Here is a 9,190-nt window from a genome sequence, read left to right as displayed (position 1 = left end):
ATGCAGGGGGTCAGAATAGATGCTCTAACGGTCTCTTCTGCCCATAAAGTCAACTCATTTCTGAGAAACCGAGTGTAGCATTGGGAGCAGCCTCTGCTGTTTTACTGTCTAGCCGGCTTGCTTCCTAGAATGAACACTCATTCAGCGGGGTGATCCACAGAGAGTAGCTCAAACCTCCAAAGGGTCTGGCCTGCGGCAGAACATTAGCACTGCAGGGGAGGGGTGGGTGTGACAGTGACATCACAAAGGCTTTTTGCAGGACCTCAGCCTATTGGTCAAGGGTGCTTGGGAGGTGGTGACCTCACAGAGAGATGCTGACATCAGCCAGGCAGGACAGGGGCGCAGGGCCAGGGAAACCTCTGAGTCCCCTGTAGCTTTCCTTCAGCAAGTCTCCTTCTCGAGGTCTCTCTTTGAGGGCTGAGAGAGTATTAGGGGTCATGTACGTGAGCGCCAGAAGGAACCTCTTTTGAGTTTTCTCCTTTCTTTTTCCTGATTTACTAGAAAACAGACGTCCCTGTTTAGAAGGTCAGAGCCTCCGAGAGGTTTGGAACCTGTTCAGTCTGATCCATCTGTTCCACAAGTTCTTCAGTCCAATCCACTTCCCTATCTAATTTCCTTAATTTTTTAAAGTTAGCCCTTTTGAAAAAAAAAACCCTAGTCACAGATCTATTTTTGTTTACCCTTCCATTTAGTTTAAACTGAATTAGCTCATGATCGCTCAAACCAAGGCTGTCCCCTACAACCATTTCTTCTGAGAGATCCTCACTACTCACCAAAACCAAATCTAAAATGGCATCCCCTCTTGTTGGTTCAGCAACTACTTGGTGAAGGAATCCATCAGCTATCACATCTAGGAAAATCTGAGCCCTATTATATTACTAGCACTTGTCCTCCGGTCTATATCTGGGAAGTTAAAGTCTCCCATGACCAATTCCCATTAGTATTTACTTCATTAAAAACATTGAAGAGGTCTCTATCCCTATCCAAATCAGACTCTTGTTCTAACAGACAGCAACCCCTCCCCCCCCCCCCGAAAGGCAGAGATAGAGCCCAGGAATCGAGATGGTGGGGAAATTTCATTGAAACCGTTTCTGACCGAAAATCCTATTCAAACTAAACCAGTTTGTTTCTTGAAATCATTACAAGTGGCAATGAAAATTCTTTGTCACAATGTGTTAACTTGTCTCGTGGCACTCGAAGAGGAGACACTTAGATCTCAAAAATTAGATAAGATGCTTCAGTCTGAGCTGAGTAGTTGCTGCTCTTAACAATTGCAAAATAATACAATACAAATAAAATAAACTATTTCAGCCATTCTATTATGTCCTAATCTGATCTGAGTAAACATGATAGGACACCTCATTTTATGCACTGCTCCTAGTGACACTCTCCAATAGACCCAGCAGTCCTTATTTCCAGGCCCCTTCACTAACCACTGCTGCACACTCCCTCCCACAGCTGGCAATTACAACCAGGCCCTCATGTCCGGTCCCCCTGCTTTGAGAGGGAGTGTGCTCCGCTGGAGTGATTGGAGCAGGGAACTGGGAGTCAGGACTCCTGGGTTCCATTGCTGGTTTCCTATTGACCTGTGGGACTTTGGGTAAGTTGCTCCCCGCTCTAGGCTCTGTCCCCACCAGTCAAATGGGGATTTCATACTTTCCCACTATTGGAAAGTGCTGGGAGAATCCCCCAGCAAAAGCTGCTCTGACAGTGTTAAGCAGTATCTGTTTGCTTGTGAGAATGTCCTATGGGACTGTGTCAAAAGCCTTATTAACACCAAGATAGATCACATCTACTGTTTACCCACCTCCACTAGGCCCCTAACCCTGCCAAAGAAGGAGCTAGGATTGGTCTGGAATGATTTGTTCTTGACAAGTCCATGCTCACTAGTCCTAAGAACCAAATTGTCCTGCAGGTGCTGACAAACTGATTGTTTAATAAGGAGAGGCTGCTCCCAATGCTACACTCGGTTTCTCAGAAATGAGTAGACTTTATGGGCAGCAGAGACCGTTAGAGCATCTAATCTGACCCCCTGCATATCACAGGCCTCCTGTCTACCACAATAGCTACTTTTGGGGCAAACACATTCCGGAAAGGCATCTAGTCTTTATTAAATGACATCAAGAGATGCAGTATCCACCACTTTCCTTGGTAGCTTCTTCCTGTGGTCAATCATCCTCGCTGTTGAATATTTGTGCCTTATTTGTCATAGGAATTTGTCTCTTTTCACCTTCCAGCCATTGGGTCTTGTTCTGCCTTTCTCTGCTCGATTAAAGAGCCCTTTAATACCCAATATTTTCTCTCTATTAAGGCATTTCAAGACTTCAGTGAATCTTCAATCTTCTTTTGATAAGCTAAACAGGTTAAGCTCTTTCAATAGCTCACTAGAAGGCATTTTTCTCCAGCCCTCAGAACATTTGGTGGCTCTTTGCTGCCCCAGCTCCAATTTCTAGGACCATCTTTTTCAAAGCAGGACACCAAGACTGGAGGCAGTATTCCAATAGCAGTCTCACTGCTGCTGTGTCACCTCCCTATCCTACTCACGCCTCTGCTCCTTCGTCTAATGATGGCTTTAGCCCTGTTCACCACAGCATCACACTGGGAGCTCATGTTGAGTGGCTTCTCCACTCTGGCCCCTAAATCCTTTTCAGTGTCACTGCTTTCCTGGATCCACGTCCCCATTCTGGAGGTGTGGCCGGCGTGCCTTGTGGCCACGTATAGGACCTTGCATTGGGTTCTGCTCAAACTTGTTTTCTTTGAATGGGTCCAGCTGGCCGAATGAGCCAGATCGCTGTATATCACTGCCCTCTCGCCATCAGGAATTAACACTCTGCCTGTATTTTGTCACCCCCCAATCTTATCCGCAGTGATTGTATGTTTTCTCCCAATTCATTGATAACAATTATTTTAAAAAATTAGTCCTTGAGAGCTTCTTCAGACCCTTAGTACCCAGGACCTTCTCCCCACAGCACAGTGAGAAAGGCCGTCCAGCCCTGCTGGTACATACGGGATAAGCACAGAACAAACACACTTTAGGAGCTGTGTTGTCCATAGGCTCTGAACAACATGTGGGGGTCAGCAGATTACAAATGCATGACAGACCTGTAGTGTAGACAGGTCCCAATTGTGTCTCGGTTTCCCACCCTGCTCTAAGTTTAATCACAGCCTCCATGTCTTTCCCCCGTGTCCCTTAACCCCACGTCACTACAGAAGAGAGATTTTCTGGTAGCCAGCTGGCTCTCCTGCATGTGGATGTCGTTCCAAAAGACGTGCTCTGGCTCAGTCCCATGCTATGGTTGGCTGACGGAACCACTGGGTCACATTCTAGGCCCTGAGTTATACAGGAGGGGCGACTAGATGCACATAATGGTCTTTTCTGACCTGAACCTCTATCAATCGCTACATTTTCTGCTGCTAGGAAGAGAACTCTGGACCTATTTTCTCTCATTCACTTTCATTCGGAATAATTTCAATCCAGGCCAAAGGATTTCCTCTTCCATTGTGTCTTCAACACCTTTGCGAGCAACCAGTTACTATTACCCACAGGTTACCAGTTTCAACCTGTCCCAGGTGAGATGGCCAGGGAAGGGGTTGGAGCTCAACTGCACCTAGCCCAGGTGATGCAGCTCCCTAGGGTGAAGGAAATAAGTGTGGGGGTCACGTGACAAGACGCAGCCTGTGACTAGGACCCAGGCCTGCTGAGAGATAGAAGGGCAGCCTGTGCTCAGCCAGGAGAGAGACCCCAAGGGAAGCAGGCTTGGGAGGGGCTTGGAGAGTCCTTTAAAGGTCAGGGACAAGCTGGGAAGGGGCCAGGCTGAGCACTAAGGACAAGGCCCTAGGAGGGAAAGATAGGGCAGTTTAGGTGATGGGGCAGATAGTCTAGTTGGTTTCGGCTCCCAGGACCAGACACCCAGAGGTGAAGGTGATTGTCGGGGCTTCTGTCCTTCTTCCCCAGTGTAGATTTGATAGTGGAGAAGACTGATGCCGTAAGGGGCAAGTGAGTTACCCCAAGGTCACCCAGTGAGTTTATATCACCAGTGCATACTCGGAAGGATCCAATAGAAACATGGATTTTCCAGTCTCTTCTTTCTAGGAGTCCCCAGGGCTAAGGTAAAACCCCTGCTGCCCCTCCCCATTCTGCTCACCTCCAAGATGTGCTGGAGTTTGTCTGTGCTGGGGGGTGCTGTCAGCAGGATCGAGAGCTCGTCATCCATGTTCTCTGGGCAGGCCTTGCTCAGAGCCTGCCAGCGGAGGGAGACCAGGGGTCAGGATTATGGAACCTGGGGTGACACCTGCCCGGATGACAGCAGGCTCTGTAGTCCTTGCCCAGAGCAGCTCTCTGCAGAGAGTCTGGTGCACAGCAGTGTAGGGAACAGCCAAGCTGCTAGGGATGGGAGCTGGGCTTCCTGGCAGAGTCCAGCACCCAAAGCCCAGCATCTGCAAGGAAGGGATTCCCCACAGAGGGGCAACATCATCTCCCACACACAGGGAGTCTCCCCCTGACACTTGTTTCATCCTATGGCCTGTTCCCATCTCTGCCCACCACACTCCCAACTCAGCAGCTCCAGCTACCGAAGGGAGCACGAAGCAGAGGCCTTCCTGCTCCTGGGACAGAGGAGTAGGTTGATGATCTACCTGGATGTGAGCGTTGGCCTTCCCCATGTCCAGAGTCTAGACTCCATTCAGGGCAGCGCACAGGAACTGCAATACCTATTCTGGATCTAGTGGCAGCTTCAGTTTGCTGGCAGGAGACTGTACATGAGACCTTGCAGTTGCAGGGGTGACACAGGCACTAACATGTGCATGGGAGTTTGAGCAACAGGGCAGAGGCCTGTGTGGGGCAAGGAGGGCAGGGATTTGGCAAGCAAGAGCAGAGGATCAAACCCTTTCTTAATGTGGGTCGGGATGATCCCCATTTCAAAGATAGAGAAAGTGAGGCACCAGGTGGGAGAGTGACCTGGCCAGGATCACGTTACCGCTCAGTGGCAGGACTGCAAACAACCCGTTCCCTGATCTCCTCACTGGACGCTGCTGCCCCTCCTGTATGACCCCTCCAGCCATCCTCTCCCACAGGCCATCCCCACCACTCTCCAATATCAGGCTGTTTCCACAATGGAAGCGGGCTTGTAACAGAGTTCACTCACCAATAGGTGCCCCTTCCTTCAAGGCCTGGGGTCACAGATTTCTTGGGCTAGCACGCCCACCAGCAGGTTTTGGGCTGGGAACTCAGCCCTTCGGCCAGGCGACCATCTTTTAGTCCCACTCCTTCCTGGGTCTCGCTCATCCCAAACGAAAAGTCAAAAAATGTCTTTAACTGAAACAAGATCCTCTGTCCCTTGGGGGCTTTTCCTCAGCCTGACTTTGGCTCGGCCTGCCCTTGCTGGCCTTGGTAGCCCTTCCTATGGCCCTGTACATCCCCTTCCTTAGAGACCATGGGAGAACCAGTCCTACCCTGGATTCTAGGTTCTGCCCCAAGGACCTGTACCCAACAGCTAGGCCTGCTCCTGTACCTTTGTTGCTGTTTCCCCTGGTTTCCCCTCAGCTGGAGCTCACTCTGTAATCCATTTGGCCTAGCTCCAGGCTTTATAGCCCACAGGCCAAGCCCCCCGTTATATACCCTCCTCCTTAGAACCTGGCCCACATGGGGGCAAGTTCTATTCTTCTCCAAGCTTCATCCCTCCTCATCTCATCGCCGTCACCGGCTGCGCGCTTGTACAGCCTGTGTGCAGTGTCTGCAGCTCCACTGCCAGCTCGCTCGGGGCAAACCTTCTCTTGTGCAGTATCCCGACGCTCTTCCTGCAGCCACTCAGTCATGAACAGCTGCTTGCAGAGCCTGTTCTGAAGCCTTTAGCGTCTTCTGTTGCCTTTTTGCTACTGCCGCTGCATATGCCAAAACCTTTTTGGTCAGAGGCTGAGAACCCACCATGGACTGCTCCACCCTTGTGTTTGTCCCTCCTCCAGTCTGCTTCATCTCTGGGCCAATCATTTCGTCCTTCATCTCCCTGCAGCACCCGACAGGGTGTGTTGGTGGAGGGTCTGCAAGGTCCATGGCCACCCCATGCACCTCCACCTTGCCTGCCTCATGGGGGTTTGTGTCAGAGGACACCTTCTCCTTTCTTTCTAACTTCTTAGGGCCCTGGCCCCTCGTTCAGCCACTCAGCAATTTCCTAAGCAGGCCGTGTCTTTTGATATGGCCTGCTTCTCTGCCCCCAAAACAAAGAACTCTTGCTCCCATCTTGCCATTAGGCCACGCTTGTACACTTTCTCATGCCCTTCTCCCTGGGCTAACCTTCTCAGCACAGCCCAGGCATGCTCTCCTTCTCTGCTCTTTTTGTCCATGGGCATAGCAGACCCTGGGTTGATTTCCCTTTGCAGGATCTCTCACAGGTATTGCTGCTGCTGCGTCTATAGCTCCACCTGCACTTCCTTCTGCGTCTGTTGGTCTTCTAGGAGCTGCTGGAGAAACCCCTAGATCTGTTTTGGCTGCTTAGCCAGTCCCTGGAACTGAAGTGGGAAATCCAGTGACCAGCTTGGTCCCTTGATACACCTGCTTGGGGGAGGGATAGCTCAGTGGTTTGAGCATTGGCCTGCTAAACCCGGGGTTGTGAGCTCAATCCTTGAGGGGGCCATTTAGGGATCAGGGAAAAAAACTGTCTGGGGACTGGTCCTGCTTTGAGCAGGGGATTGGACTAGATGACCTCCGGAGGTCCCTTCCAACCCTGATATTCTATGATTCCTTCAGCAACCAAGACTTCCCTCACGGATCACAGGGGGAACTCAATCCTGCCAACTATGCCAATCATAAATGAATCTACTCATCGTTAGGTGCCCCCCGGCAGCCAGGCATGGCATCACAGCCCTCTCGCTGGGCTAGCGTCCCCCATCCATGGTCGCTCCAGCACCACGGCAGTTTCTCTGCCTGGTAACTCCGGCCAGGTCACCACCTTTAGTCCACCCTTCTGGGGCCCAGCTTGCCTCACACTAAAAGTCCAAAGAGGTCTTTCCACAGACAGAAGTCCTTCTGCCATCGCTGGGGCACTTGCTCAGCCTGTAGCCCCCGTGCTGGGCTTGGGAACCCTCTCCAGGTGCGTGTACGCCGCCTCCTCTGGGGCCGGTAGGGGAACCCAGTCCCACCCTGACATTGATAGCAGCTCAGGGCCCTGGACCCAACAGCTAGGTCTGCACCTTTCTCTTTGCTGCACTTTTCCAACCTCTCTTCTCAAGTTTTCCTCCAGGCTTTCCTTGCTGCTCTGAACTTCCTACCTTGTTCTCAATCCTGTTGCTACCCCAGCTGGGGTGTATCACCACTGAAGTCTGGCTCTTTAGGGGGGCGGATATGGTGCCTCTCAGTTCGGGCTCATTCTGTAATCAGCTTTCTGTGAGTGCCAGGGGGCTCCATTTCCCCTTCCACTAGCTCCCCATTTACAGAGAGCCAGAGCAGTACCTGCAGCAGGGAGCGGGAGTTGCTGGTGGTCTCAGAGGCACAGGCCCTGCAGCGCCTCGGGCACCTGGCGCAAGTGCCGCATGATACGGAGCTGGCGCATCACATTGGTCGTGACGTCCTCCTGCTGCAAGGGAACGAGAACCTGTCTGAGACTCAGACGCCTCCGAGGAATCAGGGGGGATTAACGGCCCCTGGAACCAGCAGCATTTCCACCCAGCCCCTGCCCACCTCTGAGGGATGGATTTCCCCTCCTGACCCCCAGGATGGAGTCTTGTTGTCCTTCCTAGTGACCTCCAGTGGCAACCCCCCTCCTGCCACCTCCCCGTCAGTGCCCCTGACAGCTGTTCCACCTCCAATCCACAGCTCAAGTTCTCAGACCCCTCTCCTCCAGCCCCACCCAGGTTGGGTAGGGAGGGGACTGTAGCGGGGGGGGCAGGTGGGATTCTGGCGGCAGTGAAGTGGGATGTGGGGAGGTTGAGACCTTTCCCCAAGTCACCCCAGCCACTAATGCTGAAGCCGCAGGATGGCAGCCCTGGTGAATGGGACGGATCGGCAGCCCCTGCTGACTGAATCCTCCTGTTCTCTCCAGCAGGGCTGGCTTTAGGAAGGGCGGAGCCCAATTCGAACATTTTTGGCGGGGCCCCGGCAGGGATGACTAACAAAAAAAATAATGTAAAAAAAAGCCTTTCATTTCTTCCATGTATTATTTACTTTCCATAACGATATAAATAATAAAATTATATATTCTGTACATTGCATCATATATGCTGTTGATCGGTTATTAATGAGCTCCGTTTCACGTGTGTGGGTCCCCGCCACTCCCTGGGGGTGTGCTAGGGTGACCAGATGTCCTGATTTTATAGGGACAGTCCCGATTTTTGGGTCTTTTTCTTATAGGATCCTATTATCCCCCACCCCCTGTCCCGATTTTTCACACTTGCTGTCTGGTCACCCTAGTGGTGAGCTATAAAAGCCACCCTGCCCTTAAAGAGTCTAAAGATGCTATACGGCCCCTTTGACGATCCTATTCATACACCTCAGCCGCTAAACAAAACGCTGGGGGGGGCGGCGGGGGAGAGAAATGGGCCTTCTGCAGCAAAATCCAGATTTCAGGTTGCAATAGGTGGCATAGGCAGGTTAATAACCAGCCTCCAGAGAACTGTAATGATACCCCAGAGGGTGAGAACATAAGAACATCAGAATGGCCGTACTGGGTCAGACCAAAGGTCCATCCAGCCCAGTATCCTGTCTACTGACAGTGGCCAATGCCAGGTGCCCCAGAGGGAGTGAACCTAACAGGTAATGATCAAGTGATCTCTCTCCTGCCATCCATCTCCACCCTCTGACAAACAGAGGCTAGGGACACCATTCCTTACCCGTCCTGGCTAATAGCCATTAATGGTCTTAATACAGAAGGGCGGTATGGATGGACTATGTAGAAGCTGTGACTATATATGGAGGCATAACTATAATGTGGAGATGCAGAGCAGCTTTCATTGCACGGGAGCCCGATGCATTTTACAAACGATCTGTATAAAACTCACTATACCCACAAGAGAAGTCCGACCACCTCTTCCAGGGGGGATGGGACATAGCAGGCGTTTAACAGCACCATAGTTAACCTCAGGTAAGCAAGCATGCAGGTGGAATGTAAGCTAGGGTGACCAGATAGTAAGTGTGAAAAAAAGGGATGGGGGTGGGGGGGTAATAGGCACCCATATAAGACAAAGCACCAAATATTAGGAC

General features: G+C 51.4%; 1 long non-coding RNA gene across 1 annotated transcript in view; it reads right to left on the bottom strand.

Annotated features, from left to right (window-relative positions):
* Positions 1-1,598: 1,598 nt before the first annotated feature.
* LOC135981608 (uncharacterized) overlaps positions 1,599-9,190 on the bottom strand; it is a 278,320-nt gene continuing 270,728 nt past the window's right edge. The window contains exons 2-3 of the long non-coding RNA XR_010598708.1: positions 4,146-4,241; positions 1,599-3,144 (exon numbers count right to left, since the gene is read on the bottom strand). This is a non-coding gene — a long non-coding RNA (uncharacterized LOC135981608). The remainder of the gene's footprint in view (positions 3,145-4,145; positions 4,242-9,190) is intronic.

The sequence above is a fragment of the Chrysemys picta genome, chromosome 2 (genome assembly GCF_011386835.1).
Source record: "Chrysemys picta bellii isolate R12L10 chromosome 2, ASM1138683v2, whole genome shotgun sequence".
Classification (NCBI taxonomy): Eukaryota; Metazoa; Chordata; order Testudines; family Emydidae; genus Chrysemys; species Chrysemys picta.
Note: the sequence above shows the minus strand (reverse complement) of the source record. Positions and strands in the feature narration are given on the sequence as shown.